The following is a 13,482-nucleotide window of genomic DNA, read 5'->3' as shown; positions in this document are numbered from 1 at the left end:
ATATTTTGATTATAGTTAGTGTCTTTGGTTGAATATACTAAGGACATGATCAAATGAATGTAATAGAGTAGGAAGTTCAAAATATACCTCCGAGTTGTAGTAAGATAGCAGTAATAGAAATACTCAAGTAATATACATCCACATCAAAATTGTGGTGAATTACATTACTAGAATGTACAACATGTAGTCACTCTCCACCATTATTCCAACAAGGAAATAATTAGCCCCACCCACCACAGTTATTACCCACAAGGTCCCCCATAGGCCCCGACACAAGTGAGGCCAGATTATTGAGATCATCCCTCTGGAAATCACAGCTGGTATCTCTGCGCAGTGGCAGTATCGTAGCCTATGAGGTTCATCTGAGGCGTGATTATTGCTAGTTGAAAACTTTACCCAATACCCCGCCTAGACGACTTGAAATATAGTCGGCGACGGCAATTTTTGACGGTCTCTACGGAGACTCATAACAGTGTGAGAAAATAGGTATTAATGTCTAGGGAGTTATAATTTATCTAAACATTCTTCAGGTTCTAAGTCATTCATTATCTGCAGAACTAGTATTTCAAAATGTACACTTGTAGTCTCCAATAACTTGTTGTAATAAGTAGTAATAACCATATCTAACTGAATATTTTGACTATAGTTAGTGTCTTTGGTTGAATATACTAATGACATGATCAAATGAATGTAATAGAGTAGGAAGTTCAAAATATACCTCTGAGTTGTAGTAAGATAGCAGTAATAGAAATACTCAAGTAATATACATCCACGTCAAAATTGTGGTGAATTACAGTACTAGAATGTACAACATGTAGTCACTCTCCACCACTATTCCAACAAGGAAATAATTAGCACCACCCACCACAGTTATAACCGACAAAAGGTCCCCCATAGCCCCCGACACAAGTGAGGCCAGATTATTGAGACCATCCCTCTGGAAATCACAGCTGGTATCTTTGCGCAGTGGCAGTATCGTAGCCTATGAGGTTTATCCGAGGCGTGATTATTGCTAGTTGAAAACTTTACCCAATACCCCGCCTAGACGACTTGAAATATAGTCGGCGACGGCAATTTTTGACGGTCTCTACGGAGACTCATAACAGTGTGAGAAAATAGGTATTAATGTCTAGAGAGTTATAATTTATCTAAACATTCTTCAGGTTCTAAGTCATTCTTTATCTGCAGAACTAGTATTTCAAAATGTACACTTGTAGTCTCCAATAACGTGTTGTAATAAGTAGATATAACCGTATCTAACTGAATATTTTGATTATAGTTAGTGTCTTTGGTTGAATATACTAAGGAAATGATCAAATGAATGTAATAGAGTAGGAAGTTCAAAAAATATACCTCTGAGTTGTAGTAAGATAGCAGTAATAGAAATACTCAAGTAATATACATCCACATCAAAATTGTGGTGAATTACAGTACTAGAATGTACAGCATGTAGTCACTCTCCACCACTATTCCAACAAGGAAATAATTAGCCCCACCCACCACAGTTATAACCCACAAGGTCCCCCATAGCCCCCGACACAAGTGAGGCAAGATTATTGAGACCATCCCTCTGGAAATCACAGCTGGTATCTCTGCGCAGTGGCAGTATCGTAGCCTATGAGGTTTATCCGAGGCGTGATTATTGCTAGTTGAAAACTTTACCCAATACCCCGCCTAGACGACTTGAAATATAGTCGGCGACGGCAATTTTTGACGGTCTCTACGGAGACTCATAACAGTGTGAGAAAATAAAAATCAGGTCTAGAATGTTACAATATATCTAAACATTCTTCAGGTTCTAAGTCATTCATTATCTGCAGAACTAGTATTTCAAAATGTACACTTGTAGTCTCCAATAACGTGTTGTAATAAGTAGTAATAACCGTATCTAACTGACTATTTTGATTATAGTTAGTGTCTTTGGTTGAATATACTAAGGAAATGATCAAATGAATGTAATAGAGTAGGAAGTTCGAAATATACCTCTGAGTTGTAGTAAGATAGCAGTAATAGAAATACTCAAGTAATATACATCCACATCAAAATTGTGGTGAATTACAGTACTAGAATGTACAACATGTAGTCACTCTCCACCATTATTCCAACAAGGAAATAATTAGCCCCACCCACCACAGTTATTACCCACAAGGTCCCCCATAGGCCCCGACACAAGTGAGGCCAGATTATTGAGATCATCCCTCTGGAAATCACAGCTGGTATCTCTGCGCAGTGGCAGTATCGTAGCCTATGAGGTTCATCTGAGGCGTGATTATTGCTAGTTGAAAACTTTACCCAATACCCCGCCTAGACGACTTGAAATATAGTCGGCGACGGCAATTTTTGACGGTCTCTACGGAGACTCATAACAGTGTGAGAAAATAGGTATTAATGTCTAGGGAGTTATAATTTATCTAAACATTCTTCAGGTTCTAAGTCATTCATTATCTGCAGAACTAGTATTTCAAAATGTACACTTGTAGTCTCCAATAACTTGTTGTAATAAGTAGTAATAACCATATCTAACTGAATATTTTGATTATAGTTAGTGTCTTTGGTTGAATATACTAATGACATGATCAAATGAATGTAATAGAGTAGGAAGTTCAAAATATACCTCTGAGTTGTAGTAAGATAGCAGTAATAGAAATACTCAAGTAATATACATCCACGTCAAAATTGTGGTGAATTACAGTACTAGAATGTACAACATGTAGTCACTCTCCACCACTATTCCAACAAGGAAATAATTAGCACCACCCACCACAGTTATAACCGACAAAAGGTCCCCCATAGCCCCCGACACAAGTGAGGCCAGATTATTGAGACCATCCCTCTGGAAATCACAGCTGGTATCTTTGCGCAGTGGCAGTATCGTAGCCTATGAGGTTTATCCGAGGCGTGATTATTGCTAGTTGAAAACTTTACCCAATACCCCGCCTAGACGACTTGAAATATAGTCGGCGACGGCAATTTTTGACGGTCTCTACGGAGACTCATAACAGTGTGAGAAAATAGGTATTAATGTCTAGAGAGTTATAATTTATCTAAACATTCTTCAGGTTCTAAGTCATTCATTATCTGCAGAACTAGTATTTCAAAATGTACACTTGTAGTCTCCAATAACGTGTTGTAATAAGTAGATATAACCGTATCTAACTGAATATTTTGATTATAGTTAGTGTCTTTGGTTGAATATACTAAGGAAATGATCAAATGAATGTAATAGAGTAGGAAGTTCAAAATATACCTCTGAGTTGTAGTAAGATAGCAGTAATAGAAATACTCAAGTAATATACATCCACGTCAAAATTGTGGTGAATTACAGTACTAGAATGTACAACATGTAGTCACTCTCCACCACTATTCCAACAAGGAAATAATTAGCACCACCCACCACAGTTATAACCGACAAAGGTCCCCCATAGCCCCCGACACAAGTGAGGCCAGATTATTGAGACCATCCCTCTGGAAATCACAGCTGGTATCTCTGCGCAGTGGCAGTATCGTAGCCTATGAGGTTTATCCGAGGCGTGATTATTGCTAGTTGAAAACTTTACCCAATACCCCGCCTAGACGACTTGAAATATAGTCGGCGACGGCAATTTTTGACGGTCTCTACGGAGACTCATAACAGTGTGAGAAAATAAATATTAACGTCTAGAAAGTTATAGTTTATCTAAACATTCTTCAGGTTCTAAGTCATTCATTATCTGCAGAACTAGTATTTCAAAATGTACACTTGTAGTCTCCAATAACGTGTTGTAATAAGTAGTAATAACCGTATCTAACTGAATATTTTGATTATAGTTAGTGTCTTTGGTTGAATATACTAAGGAAATGATCAAATGAATGTAATAGAGTAGGAAGTTCAAAATATACCTCTGAGTTGTAGTAAGATAGCAGTAATAGAAATACTCAAGTAATATACATCCACATCAAAATTGTGGTGAATTACAGTACTAGAATGTACAACATGTAGTCACTCTCCACCATTATTCCAACAAGGAAATAATTAGCCCCACCCACCACAGTTATTACCCACAAGGTCCCCCATAGCCCCCGACACAAGTGAGGCCAGATTATTGAGACCATCCCTCTGGAAATCACAGCTGGTATCTCTGCGCAGTGGCAGTATCGTAGCCTATGAGGTTTATCCGAGGCGTGATTATTGCTAGTTGAAAACTTTACCCAATACCCCGCCTAGACGACTTGAAATATAGTCGGCGACGGCAATTTTTGACGGTCTCTATCGGAGACTCATAACAGTGTGAGAAAATAAAAATCAGGTCTAGAATGTTACAATATATCTAAACATTCTTCAGGTTCTAAGTCATTCATTATCTGCAGAACTAGTATTTCAAAATGTACACTTGTAGTCTCCAATAACGTGTTGTAATAAGTAGTAATAACCATATCTAACTGAATATTTTGATTATAGTTAGTGTCTTTGGTTGAATATACTAAGGACATGATCAAATGAATGTAATAGAGTAGGAAGTTCAAAATATACCTCCGAGTTGTAGTAAGATAGCAGTAATAGAAATACTCAAGTAATATACATCCACATCAAAATTGTGGTGAATTACATTACTAGAATGTACAACATGTAGTCACTCTCCACCATTATTCCAACAAGGAAATAATTAGCCCCACCCACCACAGTTATTACCCACAAGGTCCCCCATAGCCCCGACACAAGTGAGGCCAGATTATTGAGATCATCCCTCTGGAAATCACAGCTGGTATCTCTGCGCAGTGGCAGTATCGTAGCCTATGAGGTTCATCTGAGGCGTGATTATTGCTAGTTGAAAACTTTACCCAATACCCCGCCTAGACGACTTGAAATATAGTCGGCGACGGCAATTTTTGACGGTCTCTACGGAGACTCATAACAGTGTGAGAAAATAGGTATTAATGTCTAGAGAGTTATAATTTATCTAAACATTCTTCAGGTTCTAAGTCATTCATTATCTGCAGAACTAGTATTTCAAAATGTACACTTGTAGTCTCCAATAACTTGTTGTAATAAGTAGTAATAACCATATCTAACTGAATATTTTGATTATAGTTAGTGTCTTTGGTTGAATATACTAAGGACATGATCAAATGAATGTAATAGAGTAGGAAGTTCAAAATATACCTCTGAGTTGTAGTAAGATAGCAGTAATAGAAATACTCAAGTAATATACATCCACGTCAAAATTGTGGTGAATTACAGTACTAGAATGTACAACATGTAGTCACTCTCCACCACTATTCCAACAAGGAAATAATTAGCACCACCCACCACAGTTATAACCGACAAAAGGTCCCCCATAGCCCCCGACACAAGTGAGGCCAGATTATTGAGACCATCCCTCTGGAAATCACAGCTGGTATCTCTGCGCAGTGGCAGTATCGTAGCCTATGAGGTTTATCCGAGGCGTGATTATTGCTAGTTGAAAACTTTACCCAATACCCCGCCTAGACGACTTGAAATATAGTCGGCGACGGCAATTTTTGACGGTCTCTACGGAGACTCATAACAGTGTGAGAAAATAAGTATTAACGTCTAGAAAGTTATAGTTTATCTAAACATTCTTCAGGTTCTAAGTCATTCATTATCTGCCGAACTAGTATTTCAAAATGTACACTTGTAGTCTCCAATAACGTGTTGTAATAAGTAGATATAACCGTATCTAACTGAATATTTTGATTATAGTTAGTGTCTTTGGTTGAATATACTAAGGAAATGATCAAATGAATGTAATAGAGTAGGAAGTTCAAAATATACCTCTGAGTTGTAGTAAGATAGCAGTAATAGAAATACTCAAGTAATATACATCCACATCAAAATTGTGGTGAATTACAGTACTAGAATGTACAACATGTAGTCACTCTCCACCACTATTCCAACAAGGAAATAATTAGCCCCACCCACCACAGTTATAACCCACAAGGTCCCCCATAGCCCCCGACACAAGTGAGGCCAGATTATTGAGACCATCCCTCTGGAAATCACAGCTGGTATCTCTGCGCAGTGGCAGTATCGTAGCCTATGAGGTTTATCCGAGGCGTGATTATTGCTAGTTGAAAACTTTACCCAATACCCCGCCTAGACGACTTGAAATATAGTCGGCGACGGCAATTTTTGACGGTCTCTACGGAGACTCATAACAGTGTGAGAAAATAAAAATCAGGTCTAGAATGTTACAATATATCTAAACATTCTTCAGGTTCTAAGTCATTCATTATCTGCAGAACTAGTATTTCAAAATGTACACTTGTAGTCTCCAATAACGTGTTGTAATAAGTAGTAATAACCATATCTAACTGAATATTTTGATTATAGTTAGTGTCTTTGGTTGAATATACTAAGGACATGATCAAATGAATGTAATAGAGTAGGAAGTTCAAAATATACCTCCGAGTTGTAGTAAGATAGCAGTAATAGAAATACTCAAGTAATATACATCCACATCAAAATTGTGGTGAATTACATTACTAGAATGTACAACATGTAGTCACTCTCCACCATTATTCCAACAAGGAAATAATTAGCCCCACCCACCACAGTTATTACCCACAAGGTCCCCCATAGGCCCCGACACAAGTGAGGCCAGATTATTGAGATCATCCCTCTGGAAATCACAGCTGGTATCTCTGCGCAGTGGCAGTATCGTAGCCTATGAGGTTCATCTGAGGCGTGATTATTGCTAGTTGAAAACTTTACCCAATACCCCGCCTAGACGACTTGAAATATAGTCGGCGACGGCAATTTTTGACGGTCTCTACGGAGACTCATAACAGTGTGAGAAAATAGGTATTAATGTCTAGGGAGTTATAATTTATCTAAACATTCTTCAGGTTCTAAGTCATTCATTATCTGCAGAACTAGTATTTCAAAATGTACACTTGTAGTCTCCAATAACTTGTTGTAATAAGTAGTAATAACCATATCTAACTGAATATTTTGATTATAGTTAGTGTCTTTGGTTGAATATACTAATGACATGATCAAATGAATGTAATAGAGTAGGAAGTTCAAAATATACCTCTGAGTTGTAGTAAGATAGCAGTAATAGAAATACTCAAGTAATATACATCCACGTCAAAATTGTGGTGAATTACAGTACTAGAATGTACAACATGTAGTCACTCTCCACCACTATTCCAACAAGGAAATAATTAGCACCACCCACCACAGTTATAACCGACAAAAGGTCCCCCATAGCCCCCGACACAAGTGAGGCCAGATTATTGAGACCATCCCTCTGGAAATCACAGCTGGTATCTTTGCGCAGTGGCAGTATCGTAGCCTATGAGGTTTATCCGAGGCGTGATTATTGCTAGTTGAAAACTTTACCCAATACCCCGCCTAGACGACTTGAAATATAGTCGGCGACGGCAATTTTTGACGGTCTCTACGGAGACTCATAACAGTGTGAGAAAATAAAAATCAGGTCTAGAATGTTACAATATATCTAAACATTCTTCAGGTTCTAAGTCATTCATTATCTGCAGAACTAGTATTTCAAAATGTACACTTGTAGTCTCCAATAACGTGTTGTAATAAGTAGATATAACCGTATCTAACTGAATATTTTGATTATAGTTAGTGTCTTTGGTTGAATATACTAAGGAAATGATCAAATGAATGTAATAGAGTAGGAAGTTCAAAATATACCTCTGAGTTGTAGTAAGATAGCAGTAATAGAAATACTCAAGTAATATACATCCACGTCAAAATTGTGGTGAATTACAGTACTAGAATGTACAACATGTAGTCACTCTCCACCACTATTCCAACAAGGAAATAATTAGCCCCACCCACCACAGTTATAACCCACAAGGTCCCCCATAGCCCCCGACACAAGTGAGGCCAGATTATTGAGACCATCCCTCTGGAAATCACAGCTGGTATCTCTGCGCAGTGGCAGTATCGTAGCCTATGAGGTTTATCCGAGGCGTGATTATTGCTAGTTGAAAACTTTACCCAATACCCCGCCTAGACGACTTGAAATATAGTCGGCGACGGCAATTTTTGACGGTCTCTACGGAGACTCATAACAGTGTGAGAAAATAAAAATCAGGTCTAGAATGTTACAATATATCTAAACATTCTTCAGGTTCTAAGTCATTCATTATCTGCAGAACTAGTATTTCAAAATGTACACTTGTAGTCTCCAATAACGTGTTGTAATAAGTAGATATAACCGTATCTAACTGAATATTTTGATTATAGTTAGTGTCTTTGGTTGAATATACTAAGGACATGATCAAATGAATGTAATAGAGTAGGAAGTTCAAAATATACCTCTGAGTTGTAGTAAGATAGCAGTAATAGAAATACTCAAGTAATATACATCCACGTCAAAATTGTGGTGAATTACAGTACTAGAATGTACAACATGTAGTCACTCTCCACCACTATTCCAACAAGGAAATAATTAGCACCACCCACCACAGTTATAACCCACAAGGTCCCCCATAGCCCCCGACACAAGTGAGGCCAGATTATTGAGACCATCCCTCTGGAAATCACAGCTGGTATCTCTGCGCAGTGGCAGTATCGTAGCCTATGAGGTTTATCCGAGGCGTGATTATTGCTAGTTGAAAACTTTACCCAATACCCCGCCTAGACGACTTGAAATATAGTCGGCGACGGCAATTTTTGACGGTCTCTACGGAGACTCATAACAGTGTGAGAAAATAGGTATTAATGTCTAGAGAGTTATAATTTATCTAAACATTCTTCAGGTTCTAAGTCATTCATTATCTGCAGAACTAGTATTTCAAAATGTACACTTGTAGTCTCCAATAATGTGTTGTAATAAGTAGTAATAACCATATCTAACTGAATATTTTGATTATAGTTAGTGTCTTTGGTTGAATATACTAAGGACATGATCAAATGAATGTAATAGAGTAGGAAGTTCAAAATATACCTCTGAGTTGTAGTAAGATAGCAGTAATAGAAATACTCAAGTAATATACATCCACGTCAAAATTGTGGTGAATTACAGTACTAGAATGTACAACATGTAGTCACTCTCCACCACTATTCCAACAAGGAAATAATTAGCACCACCCACCACAGTTATAACCGACAAAAGGTCCCCCATAGCCCCCGACACAAGTGAGGCCAGATTATTGAGACCATCCCTCTGGAAATCACAGCTGGTATCTCTGCGCAGTGGCAGTATCGTAGCCTATGAGGTTTATCCGAGGCGTGATTATTGCTAGTTGAAAACTTTACCCAATACCCCGCCTAGACGACTTGAAATATAGTCGGCGACGGCAATTTTTGACGGTCTCTATGGAGACTCATAACAGTGTGAGAAAATAAAAAATCCGGTCTAGAATGTTACAATATATCTAAACATTCTTCAGGTTCTAAGTCATTCATTATCTGCAGAACTAGTATTTCAAAATGTACACTTGTAGTCTCCAATAACGTGTTGTAATAAGTAGTAATAACCATATCTAACTGAATATTTTGATTATAGTTAGTGTCTTTGGTTGAATATACTAAGGACATGATCAAATGAATGTAATAGAGTAGGAAGTTCAAAATATACCTCTGAGTTGTAGTAAGATAGCAGTAATAGAAATACTCAAGTAATATACATCCACGTCAAAATTGTGGTGAATTACAGTACTAGAATGTACAACATGTAGTCACTCTCCACCACTATTCCAACAAGGAAATAATTAGCCCCACCCACCACAGTTATAACCCACAAGGTCCCCCATAGCCCCCGACACAAGTGAGGCCAGATTATTGAGACCATCCCTCTGGAAATCACAGCTGGTATCTCTGCGCAGTGGCAGTATCGTAGCCTATGAGGTTTATCCGAGGCGTGATTATTGCTAGTTGAAAACTTTACCCAATACCCCGCCTAGAAGACTTGAAATATAGTCGGCGACGGCAATTTTTGACGGTCTCTACGGAGACTCATAACAGTGTGAGAAAATAAATATTAACGTCTAGAAAGTCATAGTTTATCTAAACATTCTTCAGGTTCTAAGTCATTCATTATCTGCCGAACTAGTATTTCAAAATGTACACTTGTAGTCTGCAATAACTTGTTGTAATAAGTAGTAATAACCGTATCTAACTGAATATTTTGATTATAGTTAGTGTCTTTGGTTGAATATACTAAGGAAATGATCAAATGAATGTAATAGAGTAGGAAGTTCAAAATATACCTCTGAGTTGTAGTAAGATAGCAGTAATAGAAATACTCAAGTAATATACATCCACATCAAAATTGTGGTGAATTACAGTACTAGAATTTACAACACGTTGTCACTCTCCACCATTATTCCAACAAGGAAATAATTAGCCCCACCCACCACAGTTATAACCGACAAAAGGTCCCCCATAGCCCCCGACACAAGTGAGGCCAGATTATTGAGACCATCCTTCTGGAAATCACAGCTGGTATCTCTGCGCAGTGGCAGTATCGTAGCCTATGAGGTTTATCCGAGGCGTGATTATTGCTAGTTGAAAACTTTACCCAATACCCCGCCTAGACGACTTGAAATATAGTCGGCGACGGCAATTTTTGACGGTCTCTACGGAGACTCATAACAGTGTGAGAAAATAAATATTAACGTCTAGAAAGTCATAGTTTATCTAAACATTCTTCAGGTTTTAAGTCATTCATTATCTGCCGAACTAGTATTTCAAAATGTACACTTGTAGTCTGCAATAACTTGTTGTAATAAGTAGTAATAACCGTATCTAACTGAATATTTTGATTATAGTTAGTGTCTTTGGTTGAATATACTAAGGAAATGATCAAATGAATGTAATAGAGTAGGAAGTTCAAAATATACCTCTGAGTTGTAGTAAGATAGCAGTAATAGAAATACTCAAGTAATATACATCCACGTCAAAATTGTGGTGAATTACAGTACTAGAATGTACAACATGTAGTCACTCTCCACCACTATTCCAACAAGGAAATAATTAACACCACCCACCACAGTTATAACCGACAAAAGGTCCCCCATAGCCCCCGACACAAGTGAGGCCAGATTATTGAGACCATCCCTCTGGAAATCACAGCAGGTATCTCTGTGCAGCGGTAGTATCGTAGCCTATGAGGTTTATCCGAGGCGTGATTATTCCTAGTAGAAAACTTTACCTAATACCCTTCAGACTTGAAATATGGTTGGTAATATTAGATGGTCTCTCTCCAACATTGTTCTAACATGGAAATAAGAAGACTGATATCAAGTTTACATTGCAACAGATACATGTCATCACTGCATCAATCCATATGTAAGTATATATTATGATATGTAATAATATGTATGTGTACAATTAATCAATATGTATATATATACTCAAACATTACTTAATTGTAGACTGATTATTTGATATATACATGTGTTTTTTCACTTTTATCGATTACAATAAAAACTTAAGGTACTTATTTTTATTTATTTTTAACACATCTTCAGTCACTGGTCAGTTATTTGTAATTTTGGAAAATGTCTAAGAACCTGTGGATCTCTTTTTCTTGGAATAGAGAAATGAACCCCATGGATTATATTTCTTGAAATAAAAATATTGTAAAATAGTGTTAATATAATACTGTATGCACAGGAATTTATATGTAGATGAAAACAAAACCTTTACCTGCAGTATCTTAGTCAGGGTGCTGTGTACTTGCCAGAACACTAGAGGGAAGACTTAAACAAGGCATGGAGTGGCGATTAGGAATTAAAGGAACATTAAGTTTTAAATCTTTAAATAGAAGTCCATGTGTTTTGTAGCCATGTGATATACATTTTTATGTTAATTTTAAAGATATAAAATAATCAGATTTTGGTTTGGGGAAGTTGGACCCTTTTTGAAACTTGCTGATTTCAGAGTCAGGAACAACTTTGTGCTCAACAGTCTCCTGTGATTGAGATTGTTTTTCTAAACCTAAAGTATTTCTACCGCCATGTGTAACAACCCAGTAGAGAACCTTAATTGCAGTGCTCACTGAGTAGAAGGAGGGTGGCGTTTATGAAAGTCACATGTGTGGAGTGCTCAATGAAATTGATTGTCTGACTAAGCATATGAGCTCAACGCCTGTTGTCACCCTTTGAGCACTCTCACACACATCCATTTGTTTTCTCACACTATCTGTAACAGAGATATGGTTGATATTTCATTCAACCCTCAGAAATTAGGAAACATATAGCTGTAAAACCTGTAAATAATAATGATATAGTAATTAAAGTAAGAACAAACTGTATTTATATAGCACAATTAATGCATGAAATGCAACACAAAGGATATAAAAAGCAGATTAAGACTAGATTAAACATGATAAAACAGCCATCGTTATTTAATAAATAGAATTAAGATAACAGTATGAGATCAAATGACACAACCATTAGGTAAAACATGTCAGACGAGAGCTCTGGTTTCTTCAGATTTATTTTTTAAGGCAATAAGTACATACTTGTTAAAATATCAATCAGATGATTTCTAAAATAACCAATGTCATTAGACGTCATAGATAGATAGATAGATACTTTATAGATCCCAAGCTGGGAAATTCTAATATGTAGAATTATTTTGAAGTAGTCTACATGTGTGTTTGCATTTGCAATCTCACAGGTAAAATATATTTTATTGTTAAAAGATGGTTTTGATTACAACCTGCAATGATGTATTTAGACAAAATAATCTGAAATTAGTCTGGTTTGAGATATGTTTCTATAATTACTCAAAGGCTCAGATTTTTTTGTAATGGGTATATTGTCATCAAGCTGCTTACAATGGATCGACTCTGGTAATCAAAATTGGGGGGGGGGGGTTATGGTTTCAGACAAATGGAGCATTTGGTTGTCTTTATCAAAAGTGAAACTAAGGCTTTGAAGAGTGATTCTTTTGTATTAACATAAATTACTCACTAAAGCTTCTGCTTTTAATCTTCATTCAGTATTCCCCATGATGCACCTGCTGCTTCTTTTCTCTTTTATCCACATCTACTGAGCATTTATCGGCCCGCACCAAAGGGAGTTTCAGGGCTGATGTTGGCTGTGTGTGGTCCTCCTGACTTGCATATGACCTGGTGTTGTCTTCACATTAGGTTGTAATCATGGCACTCAGACGAATTATGAGATATGCAGGAGGCGTTTTTGTTAGTCCGTAGCACACACTACATCCCTCAAACTCTGACCTTTCACATTTCACCGACAGCTGTATCTGTCAGAAATGCAATGGCAAGATACAGCTTTGTTCTGTGTGCGCGACAGCTGGAGGCCTTCCGAACGTAAACAGATAAATTGCACAGCATCGCAGGACTAGTTCCTAGGTAACCATGTGACAGTGCCAACAATTGCTATGGAAACCACTGCATCCTCTCTCTCTCTCTCTGTGTGTGTGTGTGTGTGTTGAAATGTGTGAGAATATTCCCTTTCCTGTGAACTGCTTTTACTTTCTAGGTTTGACAGTTGTGGAGGAAAGGAAGACACCGTCACGTCAGAGAA

General features: G+C 37.4%; 1 protein-coding gene, 17 non-coding genes and 1 pseudogene across 19 annotated transcripts in view; all 19 read left to right on the top strand.

Moving 5' to 3' along the window:
• The window catches only part of shisal1b (shisa like 1b), a 130,128-nt gene that overhangs the window by 34,497 nt on the left and 82,149 nt on the right, over positions 1 to 13,482 (top strand). The gene's annotated exons all lie outside the window — the stretch shown is intronic.
• LOC118316070 lies at positions 323 to 463 on the top strand. Its single transcript, XR_004795074.1, has one exon. It is a non-coding gene; the product is annotated as a U4 spliceosomal RNA (small nuclear RNA).
• LOC124850361 lies at positions 956 to 1,096 on the top strand. Its single transcript, XR_007031261.1, has one exon. It is a non-coding gene; the product is annotated as a U4 spliceosomal RNA (small nuclear RNA).
• Positions 1,589 to 1,729, top strand: LOC124850371. The gene has a single exon (XR_007031272.1). It is a non-coding gene; the product is annotated as a U4 spliceosomal RNA (small nuclear RNA).
• On the top strand, positions 2,219 to 2,359 carry LOC118316069. The gene has a single exon (XR_004795073.1). It is a non-coding gene; the product is annotated as a U4 spliceosomal RNA (small nuclear RNA).
• On the top strand, positions 2,852 to 2,992 carry LOC118316062. The gene has a single exon (XR_004795066.2). It is a non-coding gene; the product is annotated as a U4 spliceosomal RNA (small nuclear RNA).
• On the top strand, positions 3,484 to 3,624 carry LOC118316048. Its single transcript, XR_004795052.2, has one exon. It is a non-coding gene; the product is annotated as a U4 spliceosomal RNA (small nuclear RNA).
• On the top strand, positions 4,115 to 4,256 carry LOC118316068. The gene has a single exon (XR_004795072.2). It is a non-coding gene; the product is annotated as a U4 spliceosomal RNA (small nuclear RNA).
• On the top strand, positions 4,745 to 4,885 carry LOC124850380. The gene has a single exon (XR_007031281.1). It is a non-coding gene; the product is annotated as a U4 spliceosomal RNA (small nuclear RNA).
• Positions 5,378 to 5,518, top strand: LOC118316047. Its single transcript, XR_004795051.2, has one exon. It is a non-coding gene; the product is annotated as a U4 spliceosomal RNA (small nuclear RNA).
• On the top strand, positions 6,009 to 6,149 carry LOC124850370. The gene has a single exon (XR_007031271.1). It is a non-coding gene; the product is annotated as a U4 spliceosomal RNA (small nuclear RNA).
• On the top strand, positions 6,639 to 6,779 carry LOC124850379. Its single transcript, XR_007031280.1, has one exon. It is a non-coding gene; the product is annotated as a U4 spliceosomal RNA (small nuclear RNA).
• On the top strand, positions 7,272 to 7,412 carry LOC124850360. Its single transcript, XR_007031260.1, has one exon. It is a non-coding gene; the product is annotated as a U4 spliceosomal RNA (small nuclear RNA).
• LOC124850369 lies at positions 7,902 to 8,042 on the top strand. Its single transcript, XR_007031270.1, has one exon. It is a non-coding gene; the product is annotated as a U4 spliceosomal RNA (small nuclear RNA).
• On the top strand, positions 8,532 to 8,672 carry LOC118316059. The gene has a single exon (XR_004795063.1). It is a non-coding gene; the product is annotated as a U4 spliceosomal RNA (small nuclear RNA).
• On the top strand, positions 9,165 to 9,305 carry LOC118316058. Its single transcript, XR_004795062.2, has one exon. It is a non-coding gene; the product is annotated as a U4 spliceosomal RNA (small nuclear RNA).
• On the top strand, positions 9,796 to 9,936 carry LOC118316046. Its single transcript, XR_004795050.2, has one exon. It is a non-coding gene; the product is annotated as a U4 spliceosomal RNA (small nuclear RNA).
• LOC118316057 lies at positions 10,429 to 10,569 on the top strand. The gene has a single exon (XR_004795061.1). It is a non-coding gene; the product is annotated as a U4 spliceosomal RNA (small nuclear RNA).
• On the top strand, positions 11,062 to 11,214 carry LOC118316078 (annotated as a pseudogene).

This window comes from Scophthalmus maximus, chromosome 7, assembly GCF_022379125.1.
Source record: "Scophthalmus maximus strain ysfricsl-2021 chromosome 7, ASM2237912v1, whole genome shotgun sequence".
Classification (NCBI taxonomy): Eukaryota; Metazoa; Chordata; class Actinopteri; order Pleuronectiformes; family Scophthalmidae; genus Scophthalmus; species Scophthalmus maximus.
This window is presented reverse-complemented; position numbering and strand designations above follow the sequence as displayed.